The sequence below is a fragment of the Psammomys obesus genome, unplaced genomic scaffold (assembly GCF_907164565.1).
Source record: "Psammomys obesus unplaced genomic scaffold, mPsaObe1.curated_primary_1811, whole genome shotgun sequence".
Lineage (NCBI taxonomy): Eukaryota > Metazoa > Chordata > Mammalia > Rodentia > Muridae > Psammomys > Psammomys obesus.
Genome location: NW_026596396.1, coordinates 2,133,517 through 2,157,671, shown reverse-complemented (window position 1 = coordinate 2,157,671; position 24,155 = coordinate 2,133,517). Strand labels below are relative to the sequence as shown.

The following is a 24,155-nucleotide window of genomic DNA, read 5'->3' as shown; positions in this document are numbered from 1 at the left end:
GGCTCTAGCCTTCAGCCTTCAGCCACATACATCTGTGCTGTGCTGACCTGCCACTGATTACCACTTGGGTACTGGGACATAGAGCTCTAACTTCAGACTTACAGAAGCCTGGGACCCAAGGGATCAGCCCCCAGACACTGCTGCAAGGAGCACCCTGGTCCCTTCACTAAACTGACCAAACCATGTGGCTCCCTGGTTCTTCAAGAAGAACTGCACCAGGCAAACACAGTGTAAGAGCAGCCACAGCAGCTCACTAAATTCAGAACAAGAAATCCAGTGTCTACAGGACTTCTCTTGGTAAGAGGAGAGCCCAACCCATGACTACCAACAACCACAGTTATCCCACAGGCCCATATAGCAGAGGTGAGCTGTGTCAATTCCCTGAAAAGCAGCAGGTATCTGGTAACCATACCCAAAAAGCTGAGGATGCCTCCTTCAGGAAAAACCATCTTCCTGTCAATGGGATTCTCCCTACCCCAGGATTCCAGCAGGCACCAAAAACTAACAGCCAACACCTGAGACAGCCAGATGGGTAGAAGCCAGCATAAAACCACAACTGACAAAAGCCAAAGCAATATGGCATCTCCAGAACCCAGTTATCTAAGGGCAATTAGCCCTGGACATCCTTACATAAGTGAAATTCAAGAATATGACCTTACATCTGTGTTTAAGAGGATAATGGAGGAAACAAATAAAATGCTTAAAGAAATGGAGAAAGATAAAGTTGAACAGATAAGGGCCATCCACAGGAAGATAAACTCAAACTGACTATGGCCATCAGTAAAGAAATACAGGAAGATACAACCAATCTGTGGCCTTCAGAGAGGAAATGATTAATCACTGAAAGAAATAAAAGAAACAGAGGAATGTTCAAACCAACAGGTGAAGGAGCTGAAGGAAAAACAAGAAAATACAGTCAGACAGCTGAAGGAAATCAACAAAACATTTCAAGATCTGAAGATAGAATTGGAATAATTAAAGAAAACACAAATTGAGAGAATCATGGAGATGAAGAATTTAGGGAAGAATACAAGAACTGCGGAGGTAAGCATAACCAACAAACTACAAGAGATGGAAAAAAACAATCTCAGGTGTGGAAGATACAATGGAAGAAATCAATGTATCTATCAAAGAGAATGGTAAATATGAAAAAAAAATTCTGTCACAAATCATCCAAGAAATCCAAGATAACATGAAAAGATAAAACCTAAGAATGATATGAATAGAGGAAAAGATTTCCTCCTCTAAGGCCCAAAAAATACTTTCAAGAAAATCATAGAAGAAAATTTCCCAATTTAAAGGAAAGACCTATAATGGCAAGAAACTTAAATCAATCCCACTGAAGTAGGGCATAAGGCAAGACTGCCCACTCTCTCCATATCTTTTTAACGTAGTTCTTAAAGTCCTTGTTAGAACAATAAGACAATTAAAGTAGATCACAGGGATTTATTTCAGAAAGGAAGAAGTCAATGTATCACTATTTGCAGATGATATGATAGTACACGTGAGTGACCTCAAAAATTGTACCAGGAACTCCTACAGCTCATAAACACCTTCAGCAAAGTGGCAGGATAAAATATTAACTCAAAAAAATCAGTAGCCCTTTTGTATATAAATGACAAATCATCTGAGAAAAAAACTACACCCCCCATAATAGCCACAAAGAACATAATGTACCTTGGTGTGATTCTAACCAAGCAAGTGAAACACCTTTTTGAAAAAAAAAAAAAACAAAAAAACGAAACTTCAAGTCTCTGAAGAAAGAAATTGAAGAAGATATCAGAAGATGGAAAGATGTCCCATGCTCATAGATCAGTAGGGTTAACGTAGTGAAAATGGCCATGCCAAAAGCAATCTACAAATTCAATGCAATTCCCATAAAATTACCAAGACAATTCTTTACAGGATTTTCAAGAAAAAAATCTCACCTTCATCTGGAATAAGAATGAACCCAGAAGAGCTAAACAATCCTTTGCAATAAAAGATCTTCTGGAGGTATCTCTATTCCTGATCTCAAGCTGTACTAGGGAGCAACAGTGATAACAGTGATAAAAACTGCATGGCACTGGCATAGAAACAGAACGGTGGATCAATGGAATGAAATAGAAGAGCCAGAAATAAACTCACACACCTATGGACAACTGAATTTTACAAAGATGCCAAAACCGTACAATGGAAAAAAGATAGCATATTCAACAAATGGTGCTTTTCTACCTGGACGTCTACATGTAGAAATATGCAAATAGATCCATATTTATCACCCTGCACAAAACTAACATCTGAGTGGATCAAAGACCTTAACTAAAACCAGACACACTAAACCTGTAAGAAGAAAAAGTAGGGAAGAGCCTTGAACTCATTGGCACAGGAGACAGTTTTCTGAACAGAACACCAAAAGCGCAGTCAACAATCAATAAGATCAACAATCAATAAATTAGACCTCATGAAACTGAAAAGCTTCTGGAAAAGCAAAGGACACTGTCTTCAGGACAAAACGACAGGCTACAGACTGGGAAAGGATCTTCACCAGCCCTATATGTGAGAGAGGGTTAATATCCAGAATACATAATGAACTCAAGAAAATGAACATCAACAAATCAAATAATCCAATTAAAAATGGGATACAAAACTGGGGAAGCAAGCAGCAGCAGAAATCCAGAAAATTGGCGAAAAAGCTAAGAAAATAGAGGTGACCCCGAGGGGCTCCTGGAAAGCCGTCATGACTACCCTCCAAACCTGGAAGGATCCCCACCTCCGAGGAATAACTCCCACCCCTAGCAAGATTCCAGTACTCTTCTCAAAGATGCTCAGATTTTTCTTTGGTCAAGGCATCCTTTCTGGACCAGGAGAACCAAGATCCAAGGAAGCCACCACTAGGTACTCAATATCCGCTCAATGACACAGCAGGCTTCAGACCGAAAACCTTGCACCAGACAAAAAAAATCACAAAGATTGGGGATCACTCAGTCCCGGAACACTTTGGAGGAACTCAAGCTTAGCTTTGGGTGATCAAATGTGGGGCTTGTGAACCATTCCGAGACAAAGGCCACAGGGGCTATAGAGTTTGTTGCTGACCTTGCAGCCCTGGCCACTATCCTATCAGATAAGAGGGTGAAGAGCTGTCCCCTGGGGTTCTGGTCCAGTCTGGCTCAGAGAGTACTAGTTCCAGGGAGCAAGGGAGGCACCATCCAGAGGAACCAGAGTGCTCAGTGTTTTGCCTACATGGCTTCTATGACCCCCTCCATCAGCTGGATCCTGCTAGGGCTTCGTGCTTCTCAAGGCTGGAGGGACCAGGACCCTGCGACAGCACTTTTTGCCCACAGAGTTTCGAGTCTTCGAATCCACCTTCAGGCTCCTCCTTCCACCCCTCCACCCGCTCCAGTTTACAGAAGCTGAGAAGAGAGACATGTTGGCGGGGGGGGGGGGGGGGGCGGGAGGAGAGCAGCAGGACTCCAGCAAGCCAGGCCTCAGGACTGCTCCCAGAGACCCCAGTTGAGCCTGTTCCCATACCCCTCGAAGGAGAACACGAGGCTGTCCCTCACTCAGATGAAAATGGAAGAGGCGTTCGGGGTCTGGCTCAAAGAGTACCATTAAGGCAGAGTCTGACGCATGCCAGGACCTCATATTCATCCTTGAATCGTTTTCACACTTCGATCAAAAACCCAAACCCAGCTCACACCCCTCCGATCGGTACCCAGAGTTCAACAGACCCAGCGTCTCAGTAGCCTCTCCCTTCAGCCTTCCCCTGAAGAGCTTGCCCTGCCCTGGGAGCAGATTGCTATAAGGTTGTTTGACCAGAAGAGCTGCATCGCACTGCAGAAGGGATCTGGGAAAGCACCTCTGGACCTCACCCCAATAGTATCCCCGACCAGCAGGAGCTAAAGATACAGCGGATCAGCATTCTGCAGCAGCTCTTGCGACAGGAGGTAGAGGGGCTACCAGTAGACAAATGTGCCCTTCTGAATGGCTGCTCTGCTCCAGATAGGACTGAACTTCAGCCCCTGGTGGCTGAAGATTTTAGAACTCTGAGCGCTCCAGGACACAACTCTGGAACTTCTCTTCTTGGATTGTCAAAACCCTCTGGTGTGACAGAGCTCCTCCTTGCAGAAGAGCATACGGAGCCGCAGGCCTGCCCTGGGGATTAGGCTCAGGTGTCTCAGGACTGCTCCTCCACAAAACCGAAGACCCCAGGACCATGCGGGAGAGCTGGGCCACAGCCGCCAGAGCCTTGCCTTCCAGCACTGCCTGGATCCCTTCTGCCTAGTTGCCAGGGACAGTCTGGGCCCCCTGAGAACTGCCCTAGGGTAGAGCTGGGAGCATTGGCAGCCTGTGCTGTGGAAGCTAGGAACCCAGGGTCTAGCCCACAAGCCTGCTGTAGTCAGGGGTCTCCAGAAACCACCAGCTTGACCTTCTCGTCACAAAGCCCACTCTGTGCCAGTCCCCCTCTTGCTCACTGCAGGCTTTGAGGTCCCCAACAGGCCATTCAGGCCCCAGTAGTCTGGCCCCTCGATCCCTGGCTCTGGGGCAGCACCTCAAATCATCTCTTGCCTGGATGAAGACTGTGTCTTCTACACTAGCCGAACTCCACCTCCGGGGCCCACCTGGGTCTGCACCAGCCCTGTGGCCACGACGCTTGAATGGCAGGATGCCCTGTGTTTCGTTCCAGTTGGTTCCGTGCTCCCACAGGACTCTCCATTATGATTGTGGCCTCCACCAGGCTTCTGCTCTGCTGCACTCGCCCCTCCTGTTAACCTTATTTATTGTTGATCTGCCCATTGGTCTGGGAGCCAATACCCTTTTATCCTTTAATAAAGTTACTGTAAGTTCTAAAATAATGGGCTACACAGCTACACAGAGAATTCTCTGTAAAGGAATATAGAATGGGAGAGAAACACTTAAATGCTCAACATCCTTAAACATCAGGGAATTGTAAATCAAAACAACCCTGAGATTTCACCTTACACTATTATAATGGCTAAGATCAAAAACTGAAGTGACAGCATATGCTGGAGAAGATGTGGAGAAAGGGGAACCATCCTCCATTGCTGGTGGGAATGTAAACTTGTACAACCACTCTAGAAATCAATCTGACCCTTTCTCAGACAATTAGGAATAGTGCTACCTCAAGATCAAGCTACACCACTCCTAGGCATATATCCAAAAGATGCTCAAGTACACAACAAGGATATTTGTTCAACCATGCACATAACAACTTTATTTGTAATTATCAGAAGCTGAAAACAACACAGATGTCCCTCAGTTGAGGAATGGATACAGAAATTGTGGTACATTTACACAATGGAATTCTACTCGGCAATCAAAAACAAAGAAATCATAAAATTTGCAGGCAAATGGTGGGAACTAGAAAAGATCTTCCTGAGTCAGATATCCCAAAAGCAGAAAGACACACATGGTCTATTCTCACTTATAAGTAGATATTAGACATATAAAATAAGATAAACATACTCAAATCTGTACACCTAAAGAAGCTAATCAAGAAGGACCCTGGGTAAGACGCTCAATCCTCATTCAGAAAGGCAAAGGGGATGGACATCAGAAAAGGGAGAAAAAGGGAACAAGGTGACTCTGAAATACTTTACCCTGCAGGGTATCAAAGCAGATGCTGAGACTCATACCTAAACATTGGGCAAAGTGCAAAAATCTTACAAAAGATGTGGAGACAGAAAAATTTCGGGGGGGGGGGTAGAAGCTCCACAAAGAGAGCAACCTAACCAAAAAATCTGGGCTGGTGGGATTTTTCTGAGACTGATACTCCAACCAAGTACTATTCATGGAGATAAGCTAGAACTCCTGCACAGATGTACCCCATGGCAGCTCAGTGTCCAAGTGGGTTCCCTGGTCAGGAGAACTGGGACTTTCTCTGACATGAACTCAGTGGCTGGTTCTTTGATCACCTCCCCCTGAGGGGGGAGCAGCCTTACTAGGCTACAGAGGAGGACAATGCAACCAGTTCTGATGAGAACTGATAGGCTAGGGTCAGATGGAAGGGGAGAAGGATCTCCCCTATCAGTGCACTGTGGCAGGGGCAAGGAAAGAAAAGAGAGAGGGGGGCAGGATTTGAAGGGGAAGATGAGGGAAAGGGCTACAGCTGGGATAAAAGTAAATAAATTGCAATAACTATAAAAAAGAAAAAAAAATGCTGGAAAAAAAAGAGCATGAGGATCTGAGCTAAATCCCTAGAACCCATTCCTGATCTAGTGACCCACACTTGTATTCCCAGCACTAGGGACATGAAGATAGGAAAATTCCTGGGGTACACTGACCAGCCAGTCCAGTCTAATTGATGAGCTCCAAGCCTATATATTAGAGGTCTTCTGTCAAAGGAGGTTGGAGCATTTCTGAGGGTGACACTTGAAGTAGTTTTACTCCAACCTCCATGGGTCCCTCCACACATGCACGTGTGTACCTTTACTTACAGGTGCAAACTATTTACACAGTTCTCTATTTTGGGTGCATTTTGTTTGGTTGGTTCTTTTTTTGTGACAGGTTTTCTATGTGTAGCCTTGGCTGTCTTGGACTGTCTTTGTAGACCAGGCTAGCCTCAAACTCACAGAGGAGATCCACCTGCCTCTGCCTCCCAAGTACTGGGATTAAAGGCATGCACCACTATTCCTGGCTCAGTTCTCCATTCATAATTGGCTGTATTTCCTTTCCTTTTTTGATTTAACTACTCGTTCTCAATGTGTTTTGCTGTCTCCTTTCTCTTTTGCCACTTCAGTTTGTATAAAGTTCAATTTCAGCACAAATAGTTCTTATTGCATTTCGGTTAGTGATTTCCTCCTCACTAGGTTGTGAGATCATCCAATGGAAGAGCTTCATTTCCTTGGTCTTTTCAAATAGAGTTTCCCTTATACTGAATGAAATGCAGTAGGCTTATCTGTCAAATTTAAATTAATATTTCCATTGACACTGACAGGAAAAGTCATTCTTCAATCAAGTTGCTATAAATTTATTTTTCTCTGTGTCTTGTGACATTAGTGTATCAAGTGTTATGAAAATTCTATTATGCAACTATGGAGTATCTGGTGACTAGAAATTGAACTCATTTTTCTTTGTCTAGTCCCTCAGTAATTATGCCAGTTCTTCTCAGTATGCACTAAAATATTAAGCAGCATTTCTACCACTTTAGTGAACTGCATCATTCCTGTGGCTTTTGCTTCATCTACAGGTGACCTATACTTAACACTTTAAAAAGTAAATCATGGTATCCTTAAAATCAAATTCTTTAAAAGTTAAATAATACTAATTAATTAATTAAACACAAATTAAAATGTTAATGTTTCTAATGTTAATATAGCTACTCCCAGCCCCAGAACCCTTTCATAGAAAACATCCCCATCTCTCAGAATAGTTCAAGGTATCACATACCAGGTCTAGGATTGGTATTCCAAGTCATAGGACCTCACTCAGAGATAAAAATGTTCTGGATCTAGGATCATCCAATAAACCAGATAAAACTAGTTCCTGAACAAGTAAGTACTTTGCATTTCTCCTACCTCAGTCAGTCTGATGAAACAAATAAAATAAAAAAAAAAATAAGCTAATTTTTGCTTGATTATTTGACAGCAGACACATTCAGCATCTCTCGAGGGAAATAACCAAATAGCTCCTCCTATTGAAAGGGACAGCTCCGTATCAAAATAACACTGAAGAGAACCTGCCAAATTCCCAACTCCCTCTATTCAGGCACACCTTCCCCAGAGAAACTTCTCAATCAGGCATTAACAAATACAGGAGTATTTGTTATATAACAAAAGAATATATATCAGAAGAGAGGTGCAGGATACCTTTCGAGGTTCTAAGACAAAATGTTCCCTAAGATGCTATTTTGTATATACACACAGGAGTAGGAAAAGAATGCTTACGAGAGAGAAGAAAGCTTAGGGACATAGCATGATTCATATAATGAAAACTTTTAATTAGTTATTTGGCTTTTAAAAATTTCAAAGTGGGGCTTTAATGGATTCAAAAGGCAGAAGAATCTGTGAACACAAGACACACATTGGTCCACATGAAGACACAACTCTCCAAAGAGCCAGATGATTAGAAAGTAAACTTGTCTTTAACATGGAAATGATATCTTATTTCTTGCAGATGAAAGGTTCTGAGAAAAAAGAGGTAAGACACACAGGTAGAAAGAAACTATACCCAATTGTTCATGAAGTACTTTATATGTGTTCTTTCTTTTTTTCAGTTCTCAGGGAAGACTTCAAAGAAAAGAGTGTTATCCTAATTTTATAAATGACAAACTTAAGACCCATATAGGGTATTTTTCCCCAGTCAAAGCTCTTTTGTTACAGAGTAACAGTAATTATGCTCCACCATTTGCCTGTTTTCTTTCCTGTTTTAAAAAAATATGGTTTCTCGATGTTTTTATTCATTTCTTAGTACATTCTTCCCTGACTTCTTAGATCTCTAGATACACACTGATGAGTCTCTAAAATATAGAACAGACTTAGAAATATATATGCATTACGTACTCTATATTGGGTTTTAAAATGCCTCTATACTTTGAGTCCCTTTGTAATGAATTGCAAGCTAGTAGGTAAACTACCAAAAAAAATTTTTTATGAGTACACTTTCATAACATATACTTGCGTCTCATTCACAGCCAAGCCTCAGCGAGCAAGAGAGTGCACCATGTTAAAAAAAAAAAAAGGCAGAAGCAGCATTACCAGGCCACAGAAGAAGACAATGCAGCCACTCCTGATGAGACCTAATTGACTAGGATCAGAAGGAAGGAAAAGAAGTCCTCCCCTACCAGTGGACTTGGGGAGGGGCATGCATGCAGAGAGTGGAGGAAGGGAGGGATTGGGACGGGATGGGAAGAGGGAGAGAACCACAAGGGGATACAAAGTGAATAAAGTGTAATTAATAAAGAAAAAAATTAAATTGGAAAAAAAGGCAGTCACAACCAATTGATGTATAGCTCATATCCATTTTTTGCTCATATATGTTACTTACCAACATTGAAGAGCATTGTTAGAAGCATGACTGTCTTCTGATTTTGAGGGCTGTCTCAGTAGTGAATCACTATTTTCACATTATTGATTTGTCTTAAAGTTTTAAGGAAAATGTCATTCAAAATGCTATTATGCTTTTTAGTTCATGTAGAGAGAGAAGTAACACTGCTGATAAAGTTGCTGCAGCTGCAGGGGCAGCTAGGAATACAAATAGTGCACTGTCAGATTGATAGACTTCTTAGTCTGCTTGTGTAAATAGATTCCACTTTATTACTTCCTAATAGCTCTCTACCATACCAAAACCCTTACCCAGTCATACTAAATCTCCCAATATTCTTAAAGCCACAGGCTTTCACTATGGTATTCAATTCTTTATCAATTAACCTTCCCTTTATCTTTCAATTTTGGTGCTAATTGTGAACACATAAATTATACATTTCATGCTTTTGTTAATTTATTTCCTGCATAGAATGAAAAGATGCTAATTTCAAGAGAAAAGTGGCTGTGCATTGCTGTTAATTATGACATTCTTAGCATCTGGATCATAAGCATTATTGTTACGATATAACTGGGCTGCAAGAAAAGTCTCGACCATATATTCTAGACAACACACTAGTTCTTCTTTGAACAAGATTCAAAACAATCTAGACTGCAAAGCCCAGAATCCTGTGAGATCAGTAGGATAAAGATTCTGGCAAAACTGTGATGTTATGCCAAAAAGATAAATGTAAGAAAATAGGTTCTGGGTTTCCTTTCTAGGTCCTAAGACAAATGGTCTCTAAAAACCAGCATTAACTAGAGGAGGAATACAAGACTTAGGAAAGAAAAGGAAACTTTGAGGAAGAACATCATTCAGATAAAGTAGATATGTAGCACTGAAAATAGGAGATCATAGACATCTTTCAGAAACTCCCTGAACCTTGGGTTCAACTTCTGCAATATGGATCCTGCATTGAAAAAGTATAGTGAAACAGTGAGAGCTGCTGATAGTTTCCATTCTGCTTTCTACTCTGGCACAGTGTCAATGGAGCCCACTGTATAGCTGAAGTTCCACCCACATTTGCTAACAATAAGGCAAAATAGGTGGTTAAAGACAGTGCTGGTTGACACTCCATTTCTATAATACCTCCCACCCCCAAATTGTGATGTCAGCAAAACCCAGTTTGAAATAGAAATTCTTCCTACTCCTGATAACTATTAGAAGGGATAGTGCTATTGTATATGCATTCACTCCCTTTACCCCCTTTCAGTAGTGGTCACTACTGAATGAAAAAGAGAAATAAGAGGAAAGGAAAGGACACGACTGCTCCTAGATGTGGTGGAGGAGAATGTTTATTGTATATAAAAGGAAGAGGCATAGCCAGAGGCAGGCACATCTGGGAGAGTCCAAGGCAGTCATGACCCTGAAGCAGGTGGTGAGGTGGAAGGGAGTGAAAGTGAAGGAGGGAGAAAAAGGAACTAGGGGTAGCAGCCAGGAGGCCAAAGGTTCAAAAATAGGAGGGTAACAAAAATGTCTGGATTATATAGGGAAGAGACTCTGGGGGAAGGGCAGCCCCTGGGCTAGAAAATTTAGGGTAGGGGGCAGTTTGTGCCAGCCATGCCCTGTAAAGGGTAGGCAGTGAGGAATGCTGGAAGAACCTAGTGGCCAGGTCTACTTTGAGATGTTAAATAGGCACCTCACTGGTTTGAAACTAAACTTGTTACAAGTGTAATTTCTACTGATCACAGTGGCAGTTCCAAAGAGTCAGAAAACATGAACTGGTGCTGACACATGCATATGAATGTCAGCAAGGCCTAGCAAAAGTCAAAGTCAAAGTCAGCAGCAAGGATAAAGAATATGATGGTGGAAAGCAGCACTAGTTTCATTCCCTGCCCTCTTCTCATTCTGTCTTGTATTTTACGAAGTTTTCAAAGAGTATGAAGCTAAAGTGTCTGAATAAATAACAAATTAAAAAATACAACCATAGCCCAAAACATAGACATGTACAATGTGGATTGAGCAAACTAAGAATTCAACATTGAACCCCCTCATTGTAAGGCTTCAGAAAGCAAAAATGTTATGAGCTTGCTATGTCAGAAACATAGACTAGCATGTTTGTGTCTTTCCACACAGTCAGGGTTTAACAACAACAACAATAAATTCACAAAGTTGAACAGTTTCGATGACAACAACTTGTTATATAATCTGGATGTAATCTGCCTATCTTAGCAGTGTGACCAAGGTGAGAGGCAGATTCTATTAATAGTAGCCCTCATATTACACATCACACAGTAGTGAGTGTGTGTGTGTGTGTGTGTGTGTGTGTGTGTGTGTGTGTGTGTGTGGCTGTGTGTGTGCACGCACATGCATGTTAGTGAGTGTGCATACAGGTTAGTTAAAGAATAAATAGACATTAACGAGGCTGCATCAGAGTTCCAGAGGTTTCAGAAGTGAACTGAAGAATAGTCTGCATTGATGAGATAATGAACCAGACAGGTACAAGGAAGGAGCAGCTGAGCAGTTAGTATGAGCACAAACTGCAGACTTCAGCTTCAAGTGAAAAGTTCAAACCTGGCCTGAAACTGGTCAAGAGCAGTAAATGCTGAGCCAGGTTCAAAGAGGTAAACAAGCAGGCAGTCCAATAGTCAGCGTCAATAGCAGGAGACAAAGCCAAGAAGACTCTCCAGAAAGAGTTGGGGCATCCATGGTTCTTGATATACACATTAGGTCTCAGGAGATAGGTTGGTATGTATCCATGTCATTGCAATATTGGGTATCCATCACTTTATGAAGTCTGCATGAGGAAATTACAATTCCTTTGTCTGGCATGTCTTATTAGTTCTTGATCCCAATTTCCTTGATAATAATATGTATGTGCCCTTTTGGTCTTAATTCTACACAATAAACTTTAAGGGTTCCTCCCTTTCAACTCCCAGGCACAAGTTATTTTCCAGTCTGTTCTGGATGGGTGGTTGTCTGACCAGTGATACAGTTTCTGGGTCCACCCAGAGCCTGCAGTTATCCTTCTCCTTCAAGATGGAGTAAAAAGTCACTTGTAAAATAAAATTTCCTGGAGCAGGTCTGAAAAGCCATGATGGAGTAACTTAGAATAGGGCATAGCCAGATATCAACAATGCAGATACTGAAATACTGAAATATCACACTATACACTGCATTTATATATTTATATTTAGTATGTGTTAAAAATTTAGAGGCTTTCACTATAGCTTAGGGATAAACCCTTACCAAGCATGCACAAGACCTTAGGTGCCATAACCAGCACCATGGAAAAAGTACTTCAAATGTATAAAAAAAAATAGAAATGTTAACTATTCCAATTTGATCATTATACATATGCAGGGATTAAATTATCATGCTGAGTCCCATAAATATATACAAACCATAACAATAAAACCACCAAATAATAAAATGGAAGAACCAGTCTTACCAAATGGTATTACTTGGCTTAACATTCCATAAACCTATCATACACTGGATGTCTTAAGAAACAGATAATTATATTCTCACATTCTGGAAGATCTAATTCAAAGATGAAGTTACCTGTCTTCCTATTTGTCTTAGGGTTTCTATTGCTGTTAAGGGACACCACGACCACTGCAATTCTCATAAAGAACATTTAACTGGGGCTGGCTTACAGTTTCAGATGTTTGGTCCATCATTGTCATTTTGGGAAGCATGGAAGTGTTTAGGCAGACATGGTGCTAAAGAAGGAGCAGAGAGTTCTACATTGTGATCCACAGGCAGGAGCAGAAGACTGTGTGCCACTCTAAGCATACCTTGAACATCTTAGACCTTAGCTTGCCCATACTCCTCAAACAAGGCCACACCTACTTCAGTAAGGCTATACTTCTAATAGTGCCATTCCCTAAGGGTCTATGGGAGCCATCTTTATTCAAACCCACCACACTATCTTACAGATAGTCACTTTGTTGCTGTGATCTCTCACACATCTCCCTCGGGATGGGAACAGGAGACAGACAGTATTCTCTCATTAAGACTCTAATCCTCTCAAATTAAGGCTCAACCTTAGATCGCCTTCAACATTTATTACTCCTCTAATGAGTCTAGTTCCAAATAACATTTCAACATGTCAACTTCAGTAATAACACATTAATCATTTCTTTTAATAAAATGCTATAAATAGATCAATGGAAAGAGCCAGCAGTATTGATTTTAAAGTGACCACATTATGTGCTGTGTGTGAGAAACACATTTGATATTTAAAGAATAAGGTAGGGAGTAGGTAATAGAATAAAAACATATAGCATGAATGTATCAATCAAAAGAAAAAATGGAGCAGCTTGGCTCCTACATAGTAAAAATCATTGTAAAAGTTACTAGAAGGAAGGAAGAAAGAACCCATTAATGAGGTACAATAATCCTATGCATATATGCACAAAGGACAGAACTTCAAACACATGAAGAAAATAAATTGATAGAACTAAAAGGACTAATTATTAATTCATAAACATAGTGGGGAAACTTCAGTATCATTTTCAACAACTAGACTTACTAACTGGAAAAAAATCAATGTTATAGAGCAATGGAACACTATAGACCAAAGGCATTTAATTGAAATATATAGGACACTTTACCCAGAACATAAGAACACACACCAGTTTTTAAGAATTCTTAGAATGTTCACCAAGATAAATTGAATTCTTGATGATAAAATTCCTACAATTTTAAGGCACCCGCTATCTAGTCTGATGACCTGACTGTTACCCCTGGGACTCACATGGTAAAGATGATAACCAACTTCCACAAGCTGTAAGTTGTCTTCAGACCTTCACTCTCATTCCATGGCATGAGAAAGTATGTACATACATACATACATACATATATATGCATGCACAGACACACACATAAGCATGTACACAAGCACACATGCACAGCAGAGAGCAAGCAAACACACACACAGGAAAGAACTCACATGTACTTACACTATGAATGCATTTAAATATAATAAACACTTTGAGTATTGAATTATACTGGGAGGACTAACAATAAGACACACTTTACTTTTAAACATTATCATAAATTAAGAAGAGGGAAAAAACAATTATGCTGGGGGGGGACGGAAACCTTTCCAACTACTTTTCAACAAAAAAATGTTGAATCTAATCAACTCTTAGCTAAATACACATAATATTAACACTAAAAGAATAATTATCACAGTTATTACTACTAAATATACTATGTCTCCCTTACAGACACAAGTACAGGAACACACATACACAGAAATACACACACACACACACACCATACTAAAAAGCAATAAAACCCACAATCTGAACAGACAATTCAAGCATTAAAAACATTCACTCTCCAATATGAAACAAATAAGGGAATTTGGACAAAAAAATTTAAAATAACTACAACTCTTAATTTCTGAGACCAGGGTTTTTTTTTATGTACAACATAAGAATAAGATTGTGAGCAGAAGGATTGAAAGAGAAGAGGAAGAAAGATGCCATGATGGGTTTGCATCGAGAAAAACAAAACAAAAACCGTGAGACAAGAGGAAAGACTCCAATAACTGGGTGGAAAGACCCAGTTGAAGAACATAAAAAGCCATAGAGAAAACTGTTAAACCATACTAGAAGATAAGAATGACCTAGATGTGATGGAGTTCTCTAATGAAGACCTTCTGGATTAGCTTGTGAAATACGTGATGAATCGTGATCCATTGTGGGAACAACCAGAAGCTGTATGAGGGAACAGCTGTTGAAACTGAGGGATCAGGGAACAGAATCAAGATCTTCTACTCCTCTTTCAATAGTTTCTCCTTCAGGTAATACAAGACAGAATGGAAGTAACGACTCTGACAGACACAGTGATAATGACGAAGACTCTAAAATAGAGCATAAGCTTGAGAAAAGAGAGCCAGTAAAGCACAGAGCAAAGATTCCAGTAACACTCAAGCATGGAAGAATAGAGCACGGCCAGAGCTACCCAGAAGCCGGAATAACTGAGACTGAATGGACAAGTGGATCTTCAAAAGGCAAACCTGTAGGCATTAACTAGGGAGTCTACAAGAGGGTCAAGAAGAACTCCAAGAATAAGGGTGAAAACTTCACAACATTTTCATATAGATGGCGAGGTGATTACTTCCATAGTTGAAACTAAAAAGGCTTCAAGCAACAAATCCTTAGTTGTCAGTAGGTTGACTGGAAATTTCAAACATTCATCCTCTATTCTGCCACTCAGAATAAAATTTCAGACAAAACGAGAAGAACACCAAAGACACCGTTGAGGAATGCTGAAGTGGGAGAAAAAAACAGAGGAAAGAAGAGTATAAAGAGATATTCTTAAGGAAATGTTCTCCTACCCCAATAAGCATCTACGCCAATAAGAATTAGTGCTAGTTGCTGCAGACCAATCAAAGGGGCTGCAGGCTGGCCGCAAGAGCCCAGTGACTTCAGAATGGAAGAATCATTCTCATCTAAACACATTCTAAGTATGTGCCCTTGGCAGAAGCCAAGTTGGAAGAGACAAAGAAGGGACTTTATGTTCCAATGTAGATTAAAATGTTGCTGTTTGCTTCCAGGGACTGCTAGGCAAGATAGCTCGGAAGTAAAAGTCCCTTGAAATTTCCGACTATTGGAAGAGCTAGAAGATGGCCAGAAAGGAGTAGGTGATAGCACAGCTAGCTGGGGTCTAGAGGAGGATGAAGACATGACACTCACAAGATGGACAACAATGATAATTAGGCCTCCAAAAACAATTTATGAAAACAAAATATACAGCCTTAAAATAGAATGTGGACCTAAATACCCAGAAGCACCCCTGTCTGTATGATTTGTAACAAAAGTCAATGAGTGGTGTAAATAGTTCAAATGGAGTGGTGGATCCATGAGCTATGGCAGTGCTGGCCAAGTGGCAGATTTCCCACAGCATGAAAGTCATCCTACAGGAACTTTGACTAATGATGATGTCAAAAAAGAACATGAAGCTGCCACGGCCATCAGAAGAACAGTGTTACAGCAATTAGTCACCAAGGCCCTGACCTCCCCTCCCCATCCAACTTAAGTCTTCATTTTCCACAGTAGTAAATTTTCTAGATACATCTATAGACCTCAAAGTACTGGGAGGAAACTCCACTCAGAATTCATCCTGAGACACTGTTGTGATACTAATTTCTTGTCTGTTTGAAAGACTTAAGTTGTACTGTGTAACATCTTCTGTTGAGTTTAACCGCTGTCTGCTGCATTGAACTTCTGGGATCAAGAAAGTGAGTTGAAATAGGTTTCCTCTGGGAGCAGTGAGCACAGCTAAAGCAACTGTGAAAAGACAAGTCACACAGTCACCTGCTGCTGGCACATGGCCTGGGTCTGCCTCTGCTTTCTCACCACAGCTGCATGGTGGCCCTTAAAGTAGATAGGAAGGCTTCAAGTGGTAGCCATGGGACTACTGCTGGGCTTGGGGGCACTTTGGCTGCACCCTGTTTTCTTAAGTCATAGGTGACACCCCATCCAAGCCATCATCCCCTCTCCTCTACTCCCATCCTTGGTCAAAGGTTAGATTGTAACCCTCCCCACCCTCTGAAATTGGCTGTGGTTGAGGAATACAGGAATTCCCAACTCCCCACCTTTGCCAAGGGGTGCTGCTTTGCCCCTCTTCAACTTCCTTGTTATCCATCACCACCCCACACTTTTGGTATTCAAAAGCCATCAGATGTGGTTGGAAGCACCTGACTTCCCTCAATTAGCTCAGGACCATATGCTCACTTGCCACCACCCTGGAAAGGGAGTGTCGGGGTCCTTCAGCTACTATCAACCCATGAGCTCAGGTTTTAAGGTGAACAGAGCAGTCATGGCATGACTCAGACTGGCCGGTGCTCAGGATCATTGGTGGTTCTGCCTAGAGAAAGGCCTTGCAGAGAGTCCTGGGTGCACACCATTCTGAGGTGGTTCCTTTTCCCATAATTGCTTTGCTTTTACACAATGAAGAAGTTTGAACAGGGCTCTCATCATCCTGGTCACCCATCGGGTCTGAATATGGAGCCTGACAGAGGCCCTGGCCCTATGAACTCAGTTTCAGTGTTTTTCCTCAGACCCTTAGCAGGGACCTGGGGAATTTCTGTGTTTGCAGATTGGTGGGCTTGGCCTCCTGGCTAATTGCCACTTTCCCCACTCTGTTCAAGACCACTAAATGTTAAAAATGTGGATGCATACCGAAATAAAGGTAATTTATTGTGTTGCAAAAAATGTTGTGGTTTGTTCTTGTAGGACATTTTTGGTTTTGGTGTATCAAGCTATGTAAGCCAACCAAGGAAATCCCTTGTCTAATTTTCTTCAAGATCCTAAGACATCTGACTGAAGAAATCACTTTGACACATTCAGCTTCTTCTTCTTCTGTTATTAATTACTGTGTAGAAAAACATTTGTGTCCATTTGTTGAATGAAGAAATAAAATGGTGATTTCACTTCAATAAAGTTACTGCTGCATTGAAAAGCAAACGAGATGCATACATGGACATCACTCCAATATTTTGGACTTTGGAGATCACATTGTGCCATATGAAAACATTTTTAACTATGGAACTTTTTTGCAAGCTTTTTTTTTTTAAAAAGTGGACATCTTATTTCACTTTTGGAAAAATGCATTTTTTGTTTATTTAAAAAATAAAGCAAAACATGGTGATGTAAATGTGAAGCCACACATTAAATACTCATAAATCTTTCAGTTAAAAAGAAGAATAAGATTGTGATCTAGTTCTTTTTTTGTTTCTGATTTATTTCACATCACATGATCTGTGGTTTCACCTATGTTGCCAGAACTAACAGGCTTTCATATTTTGTGCATTTTAAAGCCAATTATTACTCCACTGAGAATATTTTATACATGTATTCATTAATAGATAAACACTTAGGTTGTTTCTTAGCTACAACAGCAGAGGTTGTGGAGAGTAAGAGTAACGAATAATGCTTTCCCTCACATAACAAGATGGCATGTTGGAATTTGCCTCCACTAGCCAAGGCAACAATAACAAGGCAACAAGAAGAACAATAAATGATAGAGCCACATCTATAATGGCAATGGAGGTACTGACACTCATAGTAGAGAAAGAGTCCAGCTATAGTTTCTCTGTACCTCCCTCAGCTGCAAGCAATCTTAGAAGATATTAGACTTTGCAGAGACCAAAGGGTTAATTAAAACAGGGACACCACGATGCAGTTTTCATGCTGGGGTTGGTAGCTTCCAGTATTATTTATTTAGCTTCCAGTATTTTGGAGTCAACCAGGTTCCTATAAGTAAGCCTTACATCCTGTAAGCAAGCCCAACAAACTCATGGGTCTCATCAAGTTGGCCTTTGGTGAAACTGTACTTTGGTCTGTCACTGGTGCTAATCTTGGGTGAACAGGCATTTGTTTACCTCAGGAAAAGTTAATACAAGAAGTGAGGAACAAATAGAATGAAGTTGATCAATTTGGTTCTGTTACACTTGGGAGCAAGAAGATTTGGGGTATTATTGCTTAGTAAGGTCACTAAGGAAAACAATTAAAAATGGAATAGTTTTGAATGCTTTCATCACAAAAAAATAATAGGTGTGATGCGATATATTTATCCTGATTTATAGTGTACATGTGTGCTGAAACAACACATAGTATACAGTACTGGTTTTGTGTTTTAGGTATCAGTTTGGATATACCTTTAAAATGGGAAGCGGAAGACTCATTTAAAAGATAAGCCATGGAGTATTCATGAAAAGACATTGGTATTTCTACCCTGAGGATAAGCCCACAGATTTTGATGAGACAATGTTTCTGCCAATGAGAGGTCAACAACTGGGGGAATTCCCATTTTATCACTCTTTATCAGTGTTTCTCAAAATTTCTAATGCCATTCCTCATGTCGTGGTGACTCCAACAATAAAATTATTTCCATTGCTACTTCATAACTGTAATTTTGCTACTGTTATGAATCATAATGTAAATATCTGATAAGCAAAAATCTTATGTGACACCAGTGAAAGGGTTGCTTGAACCCCCAAAGGGGTCATGATCCATAGGTTGAAAACCACTGCTCATATGAATGGAAAGGCTGTGGGTGGGCCCAATATTGATAGGGTACCTACTGTATAAAAGAGTTTTCCCAAAGTCCTAAGAATGGAGAAAAATCACTATTCCAAAGCCCAAGTTTTATGTACCACAGCCCTAAGCTTAGAGAAAACCCTCAGAAGCAGTTGTGGAGAGCCAAAGAGCCACATACTGACCAAGCCAAAAGAGTGTAGGCAGGAATATTAGTCCAGATCAGGCAGAAACATGTACACTGAAAGGACAGCACATCTTTAGTGGTTGGGAACACATTTTATCAACTAAAAATAATCATGGAGTTTGATAGCTCTATGGATGATGTCAGAAGGTGTGCCTATAACAAGGGCCCTTCTAGAACAAAGGGAAGGCAATTTTTTTCAGCATAATCAGTATCTATGTGTGCATTCTTGAATCTGTCATGACCTTGTAACATAAACTACCAAATGAGATAGTATGATATTACATAAGGGAGAGAAAAAGATATTTAAAATGTAAATGTAAGGGGGGGTTAAGAATATAGAAGGTTCAAATTTGTTGAGATCAGAACTCAGCTGTTGTATGTAAACCTATTAACCTGTTGAAAGGTGATGGCACTAATAAATTCTGCTTCCTGGTAGAAGGACTTCATATGTCATATATCTGTGCAAGCATCCCATGAGACATCAACCTATAGAGGTGACTATCTACCAGTTGCTGCTGTAGAATAAGAGAATTTTCAAACTCCAGGGAAATGCATAACATCCATAGATGTATCCACCCACCTAGCAGGATGATGACTTTATTTAGTCCTTCTTAAAAGTGCACAAGTCTTCTACCTGTAAAGATTACAATGCTATGCTATTTTCCCCAATTCAAATGCACCCATGAGACATATCTTCATCTATAATATTATCCATTAAAGGGGGGGTACAATCTAGGAATTCTCACAAAAATGTGAGGACTACCCTGTCTACAACTGCAAAGATAACTAATCAGTAAAGGTTTCTGGTATGAAAAGAAGGAAAGCTACTAAATTTGAAACAGCTCTGAGAGACTGAGCATATGTTCAGGCTCAACACCAGTGTGAAAAACAGAGAAGATGAGAAGATGGACTGACTATCGCCTATCAATTTTTGAACACCAGAAATAATGTCATGGAGCTCAGAACCAGGCATGAGAAACCTCCTTTTTTATTGTTGGTCAGGAAAGTCCAAGGGATTCTCAAAACAATATAAGCTATTGCTGTTGACATTGGTTGCCACCCAGAAGTTGACGCTAAGTATCCTATTGCTGAAGATATTACACATTTTGGACAGAAGATGTAGAGTAATGAAGCTGGATCTGATCCAAAAGTCTCCTCCCTGAGGACTAGTTTTCAGAATATCTGAAGTTATTATGTAAGTTGCATACAAAAGAAAGCATTAAATATTCCTATACTTAGCTGTAATGCCTATAAACAACAATGATCACCATGGCAAGGTATTTCTTAAGGTGAGGTAGTGGGATTTGCACTTGCAACCTGCTCTACAAAACAGAAATCATGGCTGGTACTACAAAGTAAACCATCCAAGACTAGTGAGGTTCTGGATCTTAGAGGAGAACTTACTAGTGTAGTTTTCTTAAATTTCTTTTTTATCTTTACATATATTTTTATTATCATTTATTACAATTTATTCAATTTGTATACTGGCTGGGGTACCTTACCTCATTTCCTCTTAATCCCACCCTCACTCCCTCTTCTTCCCCTATGGCCCTCCCCTAGTCCACTAGTAAAGGAGGTCCTCCTCCCCTTCTATTTGACCCTTGCCTACCAGACCTGGCTGTATTGTCTTCCTCTGTAACATGGCAAGTCTGCACCCCCAGTGGGAGGTGATCATAGAGCCTGTCACTGAGTTCATGCCAGAGAAAGCCCCTGTTCCCTTTACTAGGGACCCTACTTGGAGACTGAATCTATGGGTTACATCTGGGCCAGGGTTTTATGTCTTCTTCATGCATTGTTCTTAGTTGAGGTATCATTCTCTTCAGAGACGCTAGGGCTCAGTTTTGATGTCTCTGTTGGTCTCTTTTTGCAGCTCCTTGTTCCCACCAGTGTTTCTATCTCCCCCTTCTTTCATAAGATTCCCTGCACTCTGCCCAAAGTTTGACTACGATTCTCAGTAGAGTCTTTCAGAGGCCATCTATTGTAGGCTCCTGTCCTGATCCTTGTCTTCTCCTGCTTCCAATGTCTATTGCATTTGTCCTTCTGAATGAAGATTGAGCATCTTCCTCAGGGTCTTCCTTGTTGTTTGGCTTCTTTAGGACTATAGATTTTTGTATGTTTATTGTACTATATGGCTAATATCCAGATCTGCTAGATTTTTCTCCATCCCTGATCTCAAAATGTACTATACAGCAACAATAATAAAAACTGTATGGGACTGGCATAGAAATATAATAGTAGATCAATGGAATCAAATAGAAGAACCGTGTAAAATTCATCAATAGCACTGAATGAGTCTGAACACGCAGTACAAGGGTTCAAACCACCCCTCCAACCTAGATCTACTAACACTGAACAGAAGTCATGATAAGAAACCAATGTTTTTTTAATTTTTATTTTATTTTTATTAACTACAGTTTATTCACTTGGTATTTTTCTTTTTTATTATCATTTATTACAATTTTTTTCAATTTGTATCCCAGCTGTGGCCCTCTCCTTCATCTCCTTCCCTCTTCTCTCCCTACGCCCCTCTCCTAGTCAACTGATAGAGCGGTCCTCCTCCCCTTTTAAAAGCAGCTTGTTGAGATTTCATCAGTGTAGTTTCTCTGTCATGTATAGAAGGCAGACTCTCAGAGCAGATTTCCTGGTCTTCTGGTTCTTACTTTTTTTTTTTATCTCATCTTCTGTGATGTTTCCTGAGCCTTAGGAAACTTGTTCTCTGCCTTTTCATTAATTATGGTTTCTGTTCAGGTTTCTATTGCTATGAAGAGACACAATGACCATGACAACTCTTATAAAGGAAAACATTTAATTTTTATCTGGCTTAGAGTTTCAGAGATTCAGTCCATTTTCATCCTGGCAGGAAGCACAGCAGTGTGCTTGCAAACTTGTTGCTGGAGGAGCCCAGATTGCTACATCTTTATCTGCAGACAGTAGACACGGACTGTGTACCTTATCTTGAGCATAGTAGACCTCAAAGACTGCTCAAGACCACTTCCTCCAACAAAGCTACACCTATTCCAAGGCAACACCTCCTAATAGTGTGACTCTCTGGGTCTATAGGGTCCAACTGCATTCAAATCACCACATATGGCTTTCTGTAATGATCTCTATCTGCTGGGAAAAAAATTAAAAGAAGGAAGGAAAGAAAGAAAGAAAGAAAGAAAGAAAGAAAGAAAGAAAGAAAGAAAGAAAGGAAGGAAGGAAGGAAGGAAGGAAGGAAGGAAGGAAGGAAGGAAGGAAGGAAGGAAGGAAGGAAGAAAGAAAGAAAAGACAAAAAGAAATTAAGAAATTACTTTAGAGAGATGGCTCAGAAGTTAAGAACACTGGCTATTCTTCCAAAGGTCCTGAGTTCAATTCCTAACAACCACATGGTGGCTCATAACCATCTATGGTAAGATCTGGTTCTTGCTTCTGGTGCACAGGCAGAATGCTGTATAAATAATAAAAATAAATAAATACTTTACAAAAAGAAAGAAACTACTTTGAATACATATGAGAAATAGCTACACTTATGTTTGGTCATAATGTCAAGTATCAAAAATGTAGTTAGAAATTTAAGAAAGCTGTCCCCTGTGCCAATGAGGTCAAGACTCTTCCCCACTTTTTCTTCTAATAGGTTTAGTATGTCTGGTTTTATGTTGAGGTCTTTGGTCCACTTAGCTTTTTGCAGGGTGATAAATTTGGATCTATTTGCATTTTTCTACATGTAGACACCCATTTAGATCAGCACCAATTTTTGAGTATGCTATTTTTTTCCCACTGTGTTATTTTAGCCTTTTTGTCAAAAATCAAGTATCTCTTCCCTTTAAAGCCTAGAAAAGAGCTTCAGTAAGAGTGAGAAGGAGAGAAGCGGGAAAGAAGGGAATGACAGAAAGAAAGAATGAGAATCCATTAAAGTGATGGTGGAGGAAAACCAGAAGACCTCTCTCTACCTTGGGACCAAATCCCCAAGCAGTCACCCAGAGGAGTCTCAGACCGATCCCTAGAAGACAGAAAAGACCATACTTCTTACAGTCTTTTAGGGATGGTGCAAAATCATATCACATGATTTAGCATAGCATATGTAGGAAGAAACATGTAGGAAACACAGCAGATGGAGAGCTTTCAAATTACATCATAGACACCTGCTTAACTCTCTGAGAGAAAGGGGGGAGAGAGAATGGGGAATGGCCCACTTTGAGCTATAGGACCTGACTTAAAGGTGTAGGCTGATGTTCTAACAAAATGAACAAGACCAAAGCAACTAATGTCAATACAAAAGAAGCAGCTCTCATCTTAAAGGGAATCATAGATAGTTTATATTGGAGTCATTTTGAGTAACCTGACCATGTGTTTGGAACACAGATTTGATTTCCCCCAAATTTCATGTTACAATGTGAAAGCAGTTTCATGAAGCTTTATTACAGAGCAAAAAAAAAAAAAAGCTATTAATAAAAGCAAATATAAAATACAGTGGTGGGTATATCAAAGAGTCAGTTATAGTGAGATGCAAAAAGCTCGTCTTAATAAAATAGTCCTAAGTGTTATCTTATTAAATTCATAGCTTATGGGTTGGTAGAAGGTAGTAGTCTGCTAAGTTAATAGACTCTAGTAGGGTTTTCACTATCAGTTATAAGATGTTAGTTCAAACACAAAGGTGGGCAAGGAATGGCTTCTTTGGAAGGCTACAACTAGCCCCCAAAAAGGTAAGTAGAAGGAAGACCTGCAACATTTCAGGCTCTTCACAGCACTGAAATGGAGGTCCAGTCTCTTCACAGCACTAATACTCTAATCAGTAAGTCAGTCTCTATAGACACAATTTTTTTCAGGGGCTTTTGTTCACAGTTCTCTCAAAATTTTTTTGTTTTGTTTTTCAAAACAGGGTTTCTTTGTAGCCTTATCTGTCCTGGACTCATTTTGTAGATCAGGCTGACCTTGAAAACAAAGAGATCTGCATGCCTATGCCTCCC

General features: G+C 40.3%; 3 pseudogenes; all 3 read left to right on the top strand.

Annotated features, from left to right (window-relative positions):
- Nucleotides 1-2,641: 2,641 nt before the first annotated feature.
- Nucleotides 2,642-4,701, top strand: LOC129669352 (tastin-like; annotated as a pseudogene).
- A 6,746-nt stretch (nucleotides 4,702-11,447) lies between these two features.
- On the top strand, nucleotides 11,448-17,307 carry LOC129669351 (lamina-associated polypeptide 2-like; annotated as a pseudogene).
- On the top strand, nucleotides 15,553-15,979 carry LOC129669330 (ubiquitin-conjugating enzyme E2 variant 1-like; annotated as a pseudogene).
- Nucleotides 17,308-24,155: the final 6,848 nt, after the last annotated feature.